This window comes from Homarus americanus, unplaced genomic scaffold (assembly GCF_018991925.1).
Source record: "Homarus americanus isolate GMGI-L3 unplaced genomic scaffold, GMGI_Hamer_2.0 scaffold48096, whole genome shotgun sequence".
Classification (NCBI taxonomy): Eukaryota; Metazoa; Arthropoda; class Malacostraca; order Decapoda; family Nephropidae; genus Homarus; species Homarus americanus.
This window is the reverse complement of record NW_024723174.1, coordinates 20,290-37,943: the sequence shown is the minus strand read 5'-3', so window position 1 is coordinate 37,943 and position 17,654 is coordinate 20,290. Positions and strand designations below refer to the sequence as shown.

Here is a 17,654-nt window from a genome sequence, read left to right as displayed (position 1 = left end):
TGGAATTTAAAGAACTGATAAGAGAAATTATCTTCCATGATAGCAAGTGTTCAATGGACGAAATGGGCTGTTCTGGAAAAGAGCCCAAAAAGATTCTACCAGAGATGAAGTTTTACCTGGGGCAAACCCAAAGACTGTCCTTACCTCTATTGTTGTTGCTTCAGGATTGGCTAGCCTGTGTTTGTCTAATACTGTTCCGGTGTTCTGGCAAAAGGAACAAAGTTGAGTTATGAAGTCCAACCGTAGGGCATGGGTGACAAGACAGCTTCACATAATGTATGTTGATGTGTTTTGCCTCTGTCAAGAGCTACCTAACCACCAATAAACTCCTTTTAAAGGCTCTTTCTCATGGATGCTCCTGGTCATGACCCTGAACTTGCTAATGAACTTTTATTCAATTTGACTTTGTGAAAGTGTTGTTTTTGCCTCCAAACACTACATCAATCATACAGCCAATGGACCAGAATGGATCAGCAACTTCAAGAAGCAGCATGAAGAAAATAAGTTTAGAGGTGTCATCAAGCAACTTCCAATGATCCTGAACTAACACTGAAATAGTTCTGAAGACACAATTCAACATCCTGAGGCTAAAATTTATTGTGTCATCACGCAAGAAGTTCCACTCAGATCCCTCAATTTCTTCATGGAAAGCACCATGGCTACAGTAGTCCATGATTTTGAGGAATTGGAGAAACAGAGTTGACCAGGTGATTGTGTCCATTGGTCAGTCATTGGGCCTTGAAGTGAAGAGGATGATGTCTAAGAGCTGTTGATGTCTCTCAAGGAGGAGGAACTTACTCCTGATGACTTGAAGCAACTGGATGAGATGTTAGAGGCTGAGCAGTGTAGAGGAGGAAATTGAAAGTGATGACCATATGTCAACTAAAGAGTTGAAAGATGTGATTTACCACTGGGAGAAGTTCAGAACTGGCTTCAGTGCATTCCAGATGTGGAAAAACTGAACTAACTCAGGGGTCAGGTTGAGGACTCCAATGGACTCTTTCTTTAAACATAAGTAGAGGAGGAGAGATGCCCACAGACTACACTGATACTTTTTCCAGTAAAAGGCAGAGGTAATAAGATGCTATCCCCAGCCTTCCACTTCAAGAAGGAGAGAGATGATGCCCCTCAGCCTCCATCAAGAAGGACAGAGGATGATGCTAGCCCTCAGCCTTCCACTTCAAGAAGGAGAGAGGATGTTCATGTGAGAAAATGTCAGTCCAGAGGTTCCTGACATTTCTGGCGGAAGGTGATTCACCTTCCAAGAAGCAGTGAAATGCTTCTCCTCCAATCTCCACTCTTCCTTTCCTTCCCTCCCACTTCAAATTCACATCAGCATCATCATCCAGGAGCCTTCTACATACAATTCTGCTGTGTCAATTTCTAAAAAAATTTTGAATTTAGGTACTGTGAGTTGGAACCAATTACTCAAAACCATTAAACAATGGTTTCAATAACGAGATTTTTGCTGCCAGCCTGCTGGAACGGATTGTGCTCAAGTTATCTGAGGGACCACTGTATTAGGTATAGATGGAAGTATTTCTTCTGCTTCTGTAAAATTTTGGGGTAGGACATGCTTGTCTGATCCTATGATTAGCTAGGCTTATAGTTAATGACCTATGGTGACCTGTGGAATAAAGCAACTGCGCATAGAAGTCCATACCTGCCCGGATTAAAAGTCTTATAACTATGGGGATTATGACTTGGGTTTTTGGAAAATACATGTACTATTATTTTTTTATGGATTACCTACCATATAAAATAAGCTTAACTTAGAAATTGTGTTTCATTGGTTATGCGTAAGATGAAAATATACATGTTATCAGGTAGGTTTTGAGAGTTACAAAACAATACACTAATGGACATATATACCATGAGCTTATCTTACTAGGCGCCAAATACCTTGTGCTGGGCCCTTTGTATTATTTTATGTAAACAGAAGGAATAAAATCCTTACATGAATTAATTTGGTAATGGAAGGATTAATGTGTTCATACTTATGAAAGTGTGAATAAGAATTTAAATAATTCAATGGAATGAAGGTAATTGCATTAAGAACTATAACTGCTAGAGTGGGGGATGTATGAGTGGTAAGTGTCTCAAAAATTACTGTTAAATATGATGAAAAGAAAGAATCGAAGTTGAAATAGGCATTGAATCTTCAGAAGAGTGTTGAAGATGTATGCTAAAAGAGTGATAAGATTAGGTACAATTAAAGGCTGTGTAGGATTGAAGCAATAAAAAGACCTGATGGACAAGGTCACAAAAGAAGTTTTCATTACCTTCAAATGGTAGCCATCACGATGTTAGATTAGGAATGGCAGCCAACGTCAGTGGATGTTTCATGTTCCTTATGTTCCATTTTGGCACATAAAGGGATGGGAGAATCCTTACCAGCAGTTTAAGAGTTAAGGAAACGCACAGAAAGGAGGAAAAACCATGAAGTGTTTCATGAGATATTGGCTCTGTGAACTAGATATTTACATTGACTGCAATAAATCTAAACAAACTTACTTGTATATGGGAATATCGGCTCCCCACCATCCATAGTTCTGGTGTGAGGCAACATTGCTGAAGCTTGCTTTTGGGATCATTCCAGTCCTGGTTCATAATAAATTGATGAAGGCGGGAAAAAGCAAACTTGACAGAATGTAATACATCAAACCCTGGGAGAAAATAAATAATAATTAGAAGAATTATTAAAAGTGTACACGAAAATAATACTACCCTTGTATTTATACAGTATGATAAGGTCTCTGGCAAAGTTTATTCTCCCTAGGAAAGAGGTATGTCTGTATAGCATCCAACAGCAACATTACTTCTGATATATCATTGATGATTACATGAGTCATATCCTACCATAGTGATCCTACAAAATCTAAGAATAGTGTAATTTTTAAGAGAATCCTCACAATGATGATAACCCTATGGGATATAAATACAGTTATGTTCTCCTCCAACTTTCAAAACCACAAAAAAATGATAAACAGGGTTCAAAACCATTGTTTAAAAAATGGAATACTATTATGTTGGTTTTAATAAATTTTAAGTATTTGTAGCCTTATAACTTTTTATTTGTATTAATCTTGTGCATTAGATTTGAGATGATTTAGCAATCATTTATACTTTTTCTATCTCAACATATCACTAAGAAAAGGCCAAATTTGAATAACACAAGCTTGATCAGTTATCCCAACTCATCCTAGGCACATACAAGATTATTCTTTATTTAATGCTTGGAAAAACAATTCTACTTTTACAGTTGAAAGTTTTAAAGAATTTAAGTACAGTTGGAGAGAGAGAGAGATAGTATGGCAACTTGGCTCCCTGGGACCCATATAACATGTGATCTAAACACATTAGAATCAGAAACACAGAGCCTAACCATAAACAGGAGCAGTCACTAGTTATTGTGGCAACTTGGTTCTTTTATATCAGCCCAGTAAGAAAGCTTATTATCACCACCTTCACCAGTGTATAATAGTTCAATATACAGTACTGAACAACCATGGGGACATAATGAATCCCTGTCTGACACCCTTACATTTAATTCAAATGTTTTGCTTTTCTTCCTATTACTCTTATTGTTGACTTGTTGTTCCTCTTGAATGCTTTTACTGCATTTAATAGCCTTCTCCCACCCCATATAGCAGGTGTATTTGTATTACCTCCCCAATGATTTTCTGTTCACTTATCAAATACCTTTTCAAATTCTACTATAAATCATTAAAACAACCTGTAAGTAATGAAAAAAAAAACTTATCAAACCAGAAAAAATGCATAGATTTCATGTTTTATTTTTGTTTAGTTCACACCATTGGTTTTAAATGGCCAATTGATTATAAATACATATACTGTATACCAGTCTATATTCTTATAAAATTAGAGTAAATTAAAGATATGTACAGTATGTAGAAGTAATAAAAATTATAAAAATAACCAGTAAAACTATTTAATTTTCTTTGTGTTCGTCTTGGGGAGGAAAGTTGCTGTCATGGCTGGAGTGAAGCTTGGGTGGTTGGGTTAGAATTATGTTCATCTTGTCTGAACACAATATGAACAAAATATTTTTGCTTCTGTTTTCTTGAATATAGGAGTCATAAACTAGTACTTCACTTATAACAGAGTAGAGGTGTAATAATGCATGGAAAAATATTACCAGTGGAACAGCACAAGACTGACAGCTGTGAGGAACCTATGATGGGTAGAAGGTGACCCATGAGAGAAGTGCTTGCCAACCCCAAATGACTCCTATAAAGAAGATTAACTTGGTGGGGCAATCAACAGTGGCTTGCAACACACTCCTTTGAAGGTAATGTCTATTGATGCACTACAGTCTATTGATTAAAGGTACTGCATCCAGTGCCTTCACTCATGATCTTCCCACTGATCAGACACAGCAAATAATGTCTCAATGACTCATTTTCACCTCTAAGTCAGCATCAAATAAGACACTTAATAAATATCCTCCATCAGCATAAAGATAAACTACTGAGAAAGCTCTATAAATCAAGCTAAACTCTCAAATTTATAAAATATACAATAAAGTTTAATAGTACATCTCTTAGTTTGACCACAAATGTATTTGTTAAATTATCTTACCCTATCAATGTACAGGGCTCCTAAAATGCTTCCAGTAAGTCTGCACGTCCTTAGTTTTTGAGTTAGGTTTCAGATGCGAATACATTGCATATTGTTGTCATTCCCAAATCATCACAGACAACAGCTTGAGTACGGTTGTTTACCAATGATGACCGCAACAACTGTAACAAAGGGATGATGATACCACAGATGGAGAAAGAGAATATAAAAAATAATCAAGAATAATTCAGAGCAATATCCAATGATACCTTAACCCTTTCAATGATTGACTTATTGCTCTTATCTCTCCCCTAACCACCCCTCTTTTTATTATTTTCTTAATACAGTATACTGTAAATATCTCTATTCTACCTGAACAGAAGATCTCAGTCTTCAGCTATGATAAATCTAGGTTACAAGTATTGCTTAACTGGAGAGATAAGGCACAAAGATAATCCAAACCATTGTTTCAATGGGATATTGGGTAATTGGTTCCAGCTCACAGAAAAGTATATAAAAAGTAAAGCCAAAATGCATAAAGTCAGAACAACTCAAAAATTCCCTAAATAGCACGGACTTCTACAATCAACACCTAACCCGCCAGGATTGAACCCACGGCCCACTAGCCCATGACTGTGACCGGAGAAGCTAACTGCTGGGACCATATATATATATATATATATATATATATATATATATATATATATATATATATATATATATATATATATATATATATATATATATATATATATATATATATATATATATATATATATATATATATATATATATATATATATATATATATATATATATATTTATATATATATATATATATATATATATATATATATATATATATATATATATATATATATATATATATATATATATATATATATATATATATATATATATATATATATATATATATATATATATATATATATATATATATATATATATATATATATATATATATATATATATATAATAAATTACTTAACGCTGGTCAATTGAACCCAAAGGGTCCCGTGTGTTAAGTGAACTGCTATGAACAACAGAACATATGGGATTAATTCCATAGAAACCGCCTGACCCCAACTCCACTTTTTGAAGGCACATACCTATGTTGTAGTAAAATAACATCTTAATTTTATGATGGTACATGCACACAATTAATACTTAAGAGAAATACAGTCGCCAAGTTAATGTCCATTCAAATAATGGACTCAACTCCCTCCCCTCTCACACTACACTCGCTGGCTCTTCCTCTCAGAGAAATTTTGGGGGAAAACACTAAATTTAATAAATAATACCTCAAACAAAAGTTAGGATAATACAATTGACATTGCTGGATTCCTTGTAAGACCAGGAATATTTGAATATAAATGTCATATATTTTGCACAAAAGATAACATAGTTACCTAGAGAAAAATTTTTATCTAAAATTTGTATGTTTAATGAAAAATATATGATGTTTATATTCAAATGATCACCAAATTATAAGAATTCCAGCAATGTAAATTATATTCTGACTGCAATTTGTATGAATTTTATGAGCTAAAACAAATATCTTCAGTTAATAAAAAAATAATCTTCACAACACTATCTGTCAATCAAAGTACCCCACCTTGCCTCTTCCAACCGCGGTCAGTCCCAACCCTCCTCCCCCCCCCACTCAATCCTCCTTCCAGGGTTTTAACATTTAGTAATAAATAATACCTCAGATTAAAGTTAGGATAATATAATTGACATTGCTGGATTCTTTGTAAGACCAGGAATATTTTGAATATAAATGTCATAATTTTGGTAAAAATATAACATAGTTAATTTGAGAAAATGTTTATCTAAAATTTGTATGTCTAATGCAAAAATATGATGTTTATATTCAAAATGATCATCAAATTATAAGAATTCCAGCAATGTAAATTATATTCAGACCGATAATTTGTATGAATTTTATGAGCTAAAACAAATATCTTCAGTTAATAAAAAAATAATTTCACAGGGAACAGATGGTCGGTCGGTCCTCCTCCCAACCCCCCCACCAACCGTCCCAAGGAGATGTGATAACCACTAAATTTTAATAAATAATACCTCAAACTAAAGTTAGGATAATATAATTGACATTGCTGGATTCCTTTGTAAGACCAGGAATATTTTGAATATAAATGTCATATATTTTGCACAAAAGATAACATAGTTAATTTGAGAAAAAAAAAAAAAAAAATATATATATATATATATATATATATATATATATATATATATATATATATATATATATATATATATATATATATATATATATATATATATATATATATATATATATATATATATATATATATATATATATATATATATATATATATATATATATATATATATATATATGTAAATCGGTCTGAATTTGCTGGACTTTAATTTCTCACTTGACTTGGGGTTTATTAAAATTTAATAGATGGTAAAGGCAGTGAAGCTCCTCTTGAGAAAAAATCCCAACCAGCACAAGAACACTTAAATCTACTACACAAAATGAACTGTCCGTGACCTGGAAGGATAGCTGCCTGTGACTGGGATGAATGAGACACACTGTAAAATTTAGGACACTTATATTCCTCCAACACTACAAACACAATCAAATAATGGTACACCAATATGACTTCTTAACTTAAACTTAAAACACTACTCTGGGGAATAAAGTTATAAATGACATAGAAATTATTAGAAACACAGGCAACAATAAATTTGAAGTATTAAGAAATGTTGCTTGCACACATGATCAGGCCTTAAGGGCTACAAAATAATATCAGTCACTTAGGAAATGGTACTAAAAAATAAGAAATTAAATACTCTACAATGAATAGGCCTTAAGGGCTTTCAGCAAAATAATATCAGTCACTGAGGAAATGGTAAAGAATTTAAGAAATTAAATACTCTACAATGAATAGGCCTTAAGGGCACTAACAAAAATTATAGCACCCCAACAGATGTACACTTCCTAACCTAACCTAACCACTACTCTGGGGGAACAAGGTTATACCTGAGTCAGAATTATGAAGAACAATTAGAGGCATTAAAAGAATCAAATCACAGTATCACCTGGTTCCACTTAATGGCACAAACAATTCAAACAATATTATCAAAATTATTTAGAAACTATTAAACTACACACGCCAAGATAATATCAGTCTGAGGAATGGTGTTAACTACACCTGCATAGGGAGGGAAAATGTTCCTCTAGGTATCTCCTAGAGTCCTAGACTCACGTCTCAGTGTGTGACCATTAATATACTCAGATAGCCTCAGTGTACTCCCAGTGGCCCATGGGCAGGAAGAGAGTGAGCCAATCAGACCTTGCGAGTTGAGAGAAACTTTAGCTTCCCGTTAGCAAGAGGGTTTCACCAGCTGCTCGGGACATGTGGGGTTGTGCACCGAGTGGTAAGAACTGATCACCCACTGCTGATGCTGGTCCTGTCGTGTTAGTTGTCGGGAGCACTGCTCACTCAAGAGATCCTTTGCTACCCCGCTAAACAGTGACAGGCCTACCTTGATGGGTCCAATGGCCATAACGCCACCCTCAATCATCAACGCAGTCCAAACGCAGTCAATCTCGCAGTCAACTCCGGTCAACTCCAATCAACTCCAATCAAGTGGGTTCTGACGGAACCTTGTTATACTGCAATAGTGCAGCACAGGTGACTAGGCCACGTGGACTATTTCTGATGGACGCTGAACGCCTTTGTCTGTGTGAATGCTCTCCGACTGGGCCTAGCCAGCCGTGTCTCCTCAAGGCGTTAGCTTGGTCCCACGTGATATATTTACCGCCTAAATTAATAACTCCCTTGGGACACCCGCAACATTATTCAGACTGCTAAACGATCTATAATAATTTCAAATTCAATAATAGTCCTTAACTTCATGAATCGTATCATTATTAATTCGGTAAATTACATTTAATATCATATAGGCCTAGTTCCGCAATCTCGCACGAGCAGGCAGCGCCCCTCCTCAGATGACCTTGAACGCCAGTATCACTCATGGCGGGCATTTGAACTTACTCTGAAATTTCTGAATATTACATATATATATATATATATATATATATATATATATATATATATATATATATATATATATATATATATATATATATATATATATATATATATATATATATATATATATATATATATATATATATATATATATATATATATATATATATATATATATATATATATATATATATATATTCAGCTAGGACTCTCGATTTGCATCAGCTTTGACTTACGACCTTGGGGACTTCACAGCAGGCAGTTGTGACCATTTTTTTTTCAATTTTTTTTCTTTTCTTCAAATGACACACGATTTTCTAACGAACGCTTTCCAGTTAATGTAGTCTCCATGTATAATTAGAAAATTATGGGGCCCCATGTGCATTCAGCTGACTACATTGGTAAGTGCTCAGTCACACTGTATCCATTCCTCATTATTTATTACTTTTACTGTACTGTATTTCATTGTAGATTTTTATTAAAAAAAATAATGTTATTTTTATTTATTTATTTTATTTTTTTATCTATGTCGACTTCGACCATTCGGACTTATGACCTGATTTGGTCCCTAACCCTTCAGAAGTCGGGGAGCACCTGTATATAAACGCATATATACATTCTTACTTTTAAATCACTACTGTAATGTGATACAGGTGATTAATTTTATCTCTTGTGCAAAATATATGGCGTTTATATTCAAATTATTCGCAGGTCTTGCAGGATTCCAGCAATACAAATTATATTCTCCAAATTTTAGTCTGAGATATTATATGATTAAACTGTAAGCTCAGTGAAATCCCCAAACATTTGTCTGAGGGAGGGAGGGAGGGAGGAGGAGGGAGGGAGGAGGGAGGGAGGAGGAGCGAGCGTGGGAAAGGAAGGGGGGAGGGAGGTGGTGTACTTTGACAGTTAGTGGTCTGGTGAAGTATTTAATTTTCTTAGTTTTTTCTTTTTGCTCATAAAATTCCATAGATATGACCTGGGAGAATATAAATTACATTGCTGGAATTCTTATAAGATAGTGATTAATTTGAATATAAACAAGCTATAGTTTGCATTAGACATACAAATTTTAGATCTAATTTAAGAATTTTATTAGAGAGCAAAAATTTTATCTTTGTGCAAAATATTTGACGCTTATATTCAAATTATTCGCTGTCTTGCAAGGATTCCAGCAATGCAAATTATATTCCCCAACTTTAGTCTGTGATTTTATTGTATAACCAGAACCTTTGCTGGGAAGTGGGGAGGGAGGTGACAGTGACATGTTTGACAGTTAGCGCCAAGGTCTGGTGAAGTATTTATTGTTTATTTATGTTCTTTAGATTGAGTATTTGTTTTTGCTTATACAATGTCATAGAAGTGACCTGGGAGAATATAATTTACATTGTTGGAATTCTTATAAGATAGTGATTAATTTGAATGTAAACATGACATAGTTTGCACTAGACAAAATTTTAGTACATTTAGTACATTATTCTCATTACATGTACAGTTCAGCTTTGCCTAGGACAGTGTGTGGTGCATGTAAATGAGTTTCAATAAATGAATAAAGTTACATATATCGAGCGCCAAAAATAATAGTTGAAAAACTTTATGGAGACAGCTTGATGGCTAAATTTTAGAATGACCAATAATTTTAATACTGTATAAAAATACACAAATATTAAGGAGCAAAATTTTCTTGATATTTACTCCATTGGAAACGAATGTAAACATAGAAGAGATTACTGAATTGGCTGTACCCCTCAGCTTATCAGCTGCTGTTCAAAACAAGCGTTTTCGTAGGGATTTTGGATTATCGAATTTTTTTCGTTAACCGAATTGAAGATTCTTATGGAAGGTAATTGTTAACGAAATTTCGTTAACGAGGCGTTAAGTTAACCGAGGACCACTGTAATTGGTGCAGAACTTTCGGTAATGAAGCGACTTTTCTCAAGTCTGCAAAATCCCACATCTCTGGAATTTTTCGGGTACTGTACTGGAATTTTTTTCAGTCTAAACTCGCATCTCTCACAGACAGACAGACAGACACTATGACACATTTAAATGTCTACAATTTTCAACTGTTATGGAAGGATACTACAGCAGAACACATCAGTTATGGCAGTTAGTAAAACAAATGATAAGTGAATAGTGGAAGAGTTTGTGACTGCTTTTGTTTCTAGACACATTACATTACAGCCAGAAAAAAGACTGAAAAAAAGGGAAAAATAATTCATATTTCTCAAATCAAGATTACAACAACCAACTGATTGGTAACCACATACCGAAAGATGACCTTCATGATGTTCAGGGAAATATCGGTAGAGATACTCTGAAGATACTAGCTGCAGTACAGTGTCCTGGGAACTCCAACCGTTGGTTAGATCCAGGGTAAGGTTATTGAAGCCAATGCTGCGATCAGTAAAGAACGCGTGCCAACAGGCGGATGTGGTTAAACTGCACACCTATGGAGTCCTCAAACTTGGCAAGTTTCTGAAAATTAACAAATAAAGATAATTTATACCACAGTTTCTAGTATCTGTGGTAATTCCTTATTTGAAAAGTATTTACAAGAGATTATATATCCATATTTATTTTTACCCAATTGTTCTCTATATTTAAATCAGGAGAGTTAAGGTAGATTCTTTGACAAAACTTTTAACAACTCTGTATATTTGCATATTTCTGCCTAATACCTGTATATTAGTTAAGGAAATATATTTTTAAACTTAATTTGGCTTCACCATTTAACATACTCACCACAATAAAGGATTTTACAAAATCTTCAGCTATACTAGACTGAAATTCTTAGAGCCAGCTATCTAAATGGCATTTTTCTTTAATCTACTTTACAACACTTTTCAACCCCTAAGTAACTTACTGTGAGGATTGGGAAAGCCTTAATCCACTTGCGGTCACCCTGTGGCTCCTGTTCTTGAATGTGGGGTGTGGTGGGTAATTCACCCAAATGCTGTGGCACATCTTCATTCTTAAACAGTGTCGAACTTAATACTTTGTCAGCTTCTATTTTAAGAAGAGAAATTGAGTGGGTGGAGGCCTGGGGAATTAATTTCATTGGAAGAACCTGTAATGAATAGAATGTTGAAAAGAAGGATTGATCCTACAATCCCAGTTTAAAGAGCTAAACACAGATCCGGTGATTCTTGCAGTATACATTCTATGAGGATGAAAACCAAGTCTAGGATCCTCCAGCATGTGATTAGTAATAAATCAGAACAAGTCTAAGACAGCTAAAATATATCCTTAGTTTACCTTTGAGTGCATGTGCTTTCCGGAGTGTACATACAATCATCAAACATCTGTTGTAACCAAAGGATTCATCCTGTGGTTTTCCAAATAATTTGAGCATTCCCAATACTTGTAACCTAGATTTTCATCATTTGAAGACTGAAATCTTCTGTTCAGGTAGATAAGGAATATTGCAGTGCTGTATTAAGAAAATAATAAGTCAATGCTCAATGAAGAAAACTTGATTCTAAGAAAAAATTAAAATAAATAAATAAATTATTTACAACCAAAATATTTCAAGGCAACTCATGTCTAAAAGCTTGAAAACATGATACATTGCCACCATCTATTCTTTAATGAAGCATGATTCTGCAGTCTTGATTGATACAGTTCTCCAAATCATCACACACAATGGAGTGCACTTTCCATGTCTGACAATACCACTTCCTTTTATGGCATCATACATAACAATAAACAAATTATTTACAATTTTTTGATTTGTTCTAAGACTTACCACCACCACCTGTTTTATAACATTTTGGAAAATTTGCACTTAAAATTATTAATGCTGTTATTTCCTACAGAAATAGAATGGAATATTCTCTAATAGATATTTATCTTTTGAAACTAGATTATACAGCATAAACCTTTAGTATATTGGTATAAATATTAACATTTTGGACTTCTCTAAAGACAACTCTATCCTTAAATTTGCATCAAAAATATTTAGATGAAACACTCAAATGCAAGCACAAAGCCAGCTGAGAAATCCACAACAAAAGGCACAACTAGAAAATGTATATTACTGGTCTTAAACTTGTTTAATGGCATACACTGGATCAGGGATTTGTGTGACAGAAGAGGTTGGCACAGACTTTTCCTTCAGCAACTAGCTCTTCCTTGCTAACTCCTGGTTGACCTGGGAATGATCCTGTCTTTGGTTTTCAATTTTTAATTGATACTGGTATAACCAAGTTGTGCAAATAAAGGCTTCTCAGAATCTTCCTTTGAGTTGATGCTACGAACTTGAGTTGCCTGATCCATTGCATCAGTTATAAACTAAAAATAATACCTTTTACACAATATGTAAAACACCAACATCAACTTTTTCTTCTTACCTCTATACAGAGTCCAGAAGATAGCACCCATGAGAACTTCAAAACAGTTGGCTGTGTGAGCTCAAAGTCATGGCAAAAGATCTGAGCCATGAGCATAAAGCTTATAAACTGATCCAGACCAAGTTTCCTGCCAAAACTGCTGAATGCTGATTTTTGAATATGGCTGCTGAATGATTATAATAGATGCATTTAGGTTAATATGGCTAAATTTGGGTTTGGTTCAAATATTTCATTTTATTTTTCTTTGAATTCAAAAATAATTAATGGATACACAATACAGAATCATCTAAACATATAAAGAGATACTTGGTAATTCTCTATGAATATAATGTACTGAACATAAATACAATGGAATAAATTTGTTGGTCAAGGTCTGATGAGGAGGTAATCGGACTCTTCGATTGGGTTTGGTTTGAGGCAGTGGAATTGGGGTGTCCAAACCAAGAATTTTAGTGTAAAACAAAACCAATATTTGATGATGACTCATGTCATTCTGAAACCCTCTAATGTGTACAAGCATAATTCCTTACTTTCAATTAATTGATTTACCTGTAAGTAGCTAAACCACCTTCCTCGAGGCTAGGAATAGATGAGAAAGGAATGAATTGAGTCAAAAATTCAACACAGCATCTCGAGAACTCCAAAGCGTTCATTATGTTGTGATCTTACTTTCTGTCTCAAGTTCTACGGCCAATCGTGACATGGTGTTTGTGAGGTGTTGATTCCTGTAAAGGAATGGTAGTATTACAAAACAGCCTATAAGAAAAACCAATATTTACATATACACACACTCACTTTCGCTCCACACACTCACTTTCACACATAATCTCTCTCCGTGTCCACCTTCCCCAATCTCCAGTTCTCAATACAGGGTTGACAACCTTTATCAAATTAAAACCAGCTCTAGTAGGTTTTTTGTGGGGCTTTTTTAACAGGGATGTTGCACCCGGAAATCACTGACCTATCAGGGGCCTGGGGGACGAAAATGTAATAATGTTAATTATGTAATTTAGGCCTCGTTAATTCGGACCCTTTAATCGGTTTTGGGATAATTCTGACAAATCTAAGAACTTTTTTTTTTAGGAATATTGCCAGGACCTTAAGCTAAAATGCTGGTCCACCCTGCTGGGATAAAACCAGCATCTTTTTGGTTAAATGTAACATCTCCATCACACTGGTGTGGGGGATATAGCAGCTTCAGACATGAAAATACTTACCATTTACTGCCAGTAAACAATGGAAACGTAAATATGTACCAGTGTAATGAAAGGATTGGCAGTTCTTCAGCAAATGGACTCACCAATAGGCTAAATTACCTTAGCGTGTTTTCAGTAGTCTATGTTGAAGTTCTTAGCAGGCTAACTTATCTTATATACGGTATACGGTAATAATTGGTCTAAAAATACTGGTAATAAAACCTTTTCGATATTTCACCGTAATATAGCAGTGATCAACTTTAACCTCCTATTGTTTACAACAGTACGCAGCTGTTGAGTATCAATCAATGAGGCAGTCCTGCGTTTTTAGAATCGTTTTCAGTTAAAACTACATCACAGTATGTTTTACCCTAACTCGCCTGGAATGAATATTTCTCGAAATAAATAGTAGTTTGCTGGCGTGATGTTTTCTTAAAATAGGATAAAATACATAATGAAAAAAAAAAGATTACCTAACCTTCGATGTTCAGAAATGATTCGTTTTTAATAGTTTTGGTTAAAATACTGTTATATTACAATACGTATTCTATTCATACTGCACTTAGTACAATGCATTCATGGAAATGTAATATTTTGTGAAATTACATCCGATATTCAGTGATATGATAAAATCGTGGCAGCTTAATGACTTTTAGCTTTTCGTTAGTTCAAAAGATGTTACCGTAATCGCTTTTATTTGGTTTCAGTTAAAACCGTTTGTATTATATAATATTCTATCCTAATTGATCATATTTCTCAATATTTTTATTAAAATCCTGTTTTCTTGTCAGTCTGCCTTTCAATATTTCTCCCAGTCCTCTCCTTGAACGGGCTATTAGAGATGGTGTTTTGAATGGTTTCAGTTAAAAACTGTTACATCCTGCGTATATTTTTATAAGCATATTTCTGATGAATATATTCCGAGGAAATAAATAGTGTTTTGCTGAAATGTGATGTATTTCAATGTAAAATAGGATAAATACATATGGAAAACAAAAGACTTTACCTAAACTTTCGACGATGTTTTATTCGTTTTTACTAGTTTTCGGGTAAAATACTGTTATATTACAATGATATTCTATTCATACTGTGCTTGATATAATACATTCTGAAATGTAATATTTTGCTGAAATTACGATTACAGTGGAAAGTGGGATAAATCATGGCGGCAATGACTTTGAAATATATCGACATTAATAAATGTCGGTTTAATTCGGACAATGCGTTAAGCGGACACCCTCCCTATTAGTTCAGGATTAACGAGAATTAGAGCTGTAATAATAATAATTATTCAAAGTAAATAAAATTTTCAATAAAATATAAAATAAATAATATAACATTAATAATAATAATAATATATAATAATAAAATTATAAAAATAACAATAATACAGGAGTACTGTAAATAATAAATAATAATAATAATAAAGAAATACAAGAATGAAAAAAAAGATCAAAAAGTGAGAAACTACATTTGACCTAGACCTATGAATTTATTATTAATATAATTTTTATTATATCCCCCCAGGCCCTGATGTGGGTCAGTGATCCTATGCGGGTGGGCTATCACATAAAAAAAAAAAAAAAAAAGTAACCATTCAAAACCGAAAAAATTCCGAAATCCGGAAATTCCTCTGGCCCCAAGGATTTCGGATAAGGGATTAATCAACCTAGCTGGAATTGAAATTGGGCGGAGAAAACTCTCTGTATTCGGGTTTTAAACAGGGTTTCTGAGGATGATGAAAATTAGGGCATTTTCTCCAAAATATTCCAAGTAAACCTCTCTCTTTCTGGGCCTAGGAATAAAATTTCCAGGAGTTTCCAGTGTGCATCATGCTCAATCCGTCCCCGTGCCAGGCGCCTTAGGTGACCTAGCTGCTTGAATCGCAGTTCTTATTCTGCCATTGTCTGAGGTTGTACCTTAAACTAGCTGCTATTTTTTGCGTGACAATTTATGTAGTGCAGTACTGGCACATTACTGTTGCAGGACACAATCAGCCATGCAGTGTTAAAGCTTAGTGCCGAGACATAAAAACTAGCATTACAGTTATATATACTGTACTGTATACATTCCATAAGTGGGAAAACTGGGCACCTTAGCTTTCAACTTATTCAAGACATCTTCAGATCATGAGACCTATTAATCCCCCTCCAACAATGAGTGACCTGACAATGCATCAGAATGTCAGTAATATGAAACCCTAATCCCTCACCCTACCTCAAATAGAGAGAGAGTTTATATTCAATGAGTGATGACATTGCATCAGATCAGGTCAGTAACATAGGAAAATGAGGAAAAATTACTTTTCACCTGAGCGTAATGTTTCTTTAGCATCTCTATTTTCTATTTAGTCATATTTACTCGATTTCTTTCTCTCTTTATTTTTTCTTCTTTTTATGTCTTTTTTTGATTTCTCTGCCTTATCTCTTTTTCTTGTTCTTATTTACTCAAACATTAGCATAGAAGGTGAGGAGAGTGATGAGGTGGTGGGGTGCACCGAGTTTGGGTTTGCACAAGGGTCCTTGTCCTCCTCCTTGTAACTGAGTGTATAGAGAGAATGAGGAAAAATTTACTTCTTTCCCAGACATAATAAATGTTTCTTTCTTGTCTCTATTTTCTATTTATTCTTTAATTACTTTTATTTCTTCTCTTTATTTTTTTTTTTTTTGCATGATTTCTCATCTCTTTATTCTTATTCTTGCTTAAACAATCAAGGAGTGGGTATAGAAGGCTGAGGAGATTAGTAGAAGTGGGTCAGTGACAGAGGGGAGGAGTGATGAGGAGGTGGGAGCTCTGCCGCATCATTTGGGCTGGGAGAATTCTCCCCAGTGCAGAATAATTCATGTCTTCTGTGACACATGGCTCCATTCATGCTCTCATGCCTGTATCACTGGATTGTTGTCTTTTAAAATATATTTATTTAGCAAACTTTAGATAAACTATTCAGGATTATTTTGGTAAAAATGGTGCTTCTAACTAAATTATTTTATTGACTCGGTGAGCATCTTTATCATAGGTGAGGTTTGGAGCCAGGTGGAAGTCGTGAGCAGTTACAGCTTACTGCCTCAATACATGTTCAATTCCCTATGGTTTACACCCATGTTCTTCATTTTTCTTATTTTATAGTTTTATATTCTATTTTCTTTATTTTGCCTTTAGAAATTATAATTATGTTATTTTTATCTTCTTTTTTCTTCAAGCATGGTCAAGTAGCGAACATGCTTAGCTAGCGAGAGAGATGCAGGATGTGTTGGCTCGTGTGAGGCAGACCGTAAGGCAGTTCAGGGGTCACACACAGGTAAATGAGGTTGCATACTATATGGATAATATTGTGCTCAAGTTTTACTACAAGTGGTTAATAAAATTTTTTGTAATGTTCTGACCATCTCAATAAACTCATATTTGTCTATGTCCTTCCTTGCTCACCCATGCATGCCTCTCCACCCCATCTTGTGTGT

At 34.3% G+C, this 17,654-nt stretch overlaps 1 pseudogene; it reads right to left on the bottom strand.

Moving 5' to 3' along the window:
- Positions 1–2,514: 2,514 nt before the first annotated feature.
- LOC121863366 overlaps positions 2,515–17,654 on the bottom strand; it is a 34,602-nt pseudogene continuing 19,462 nt past the window's right edge.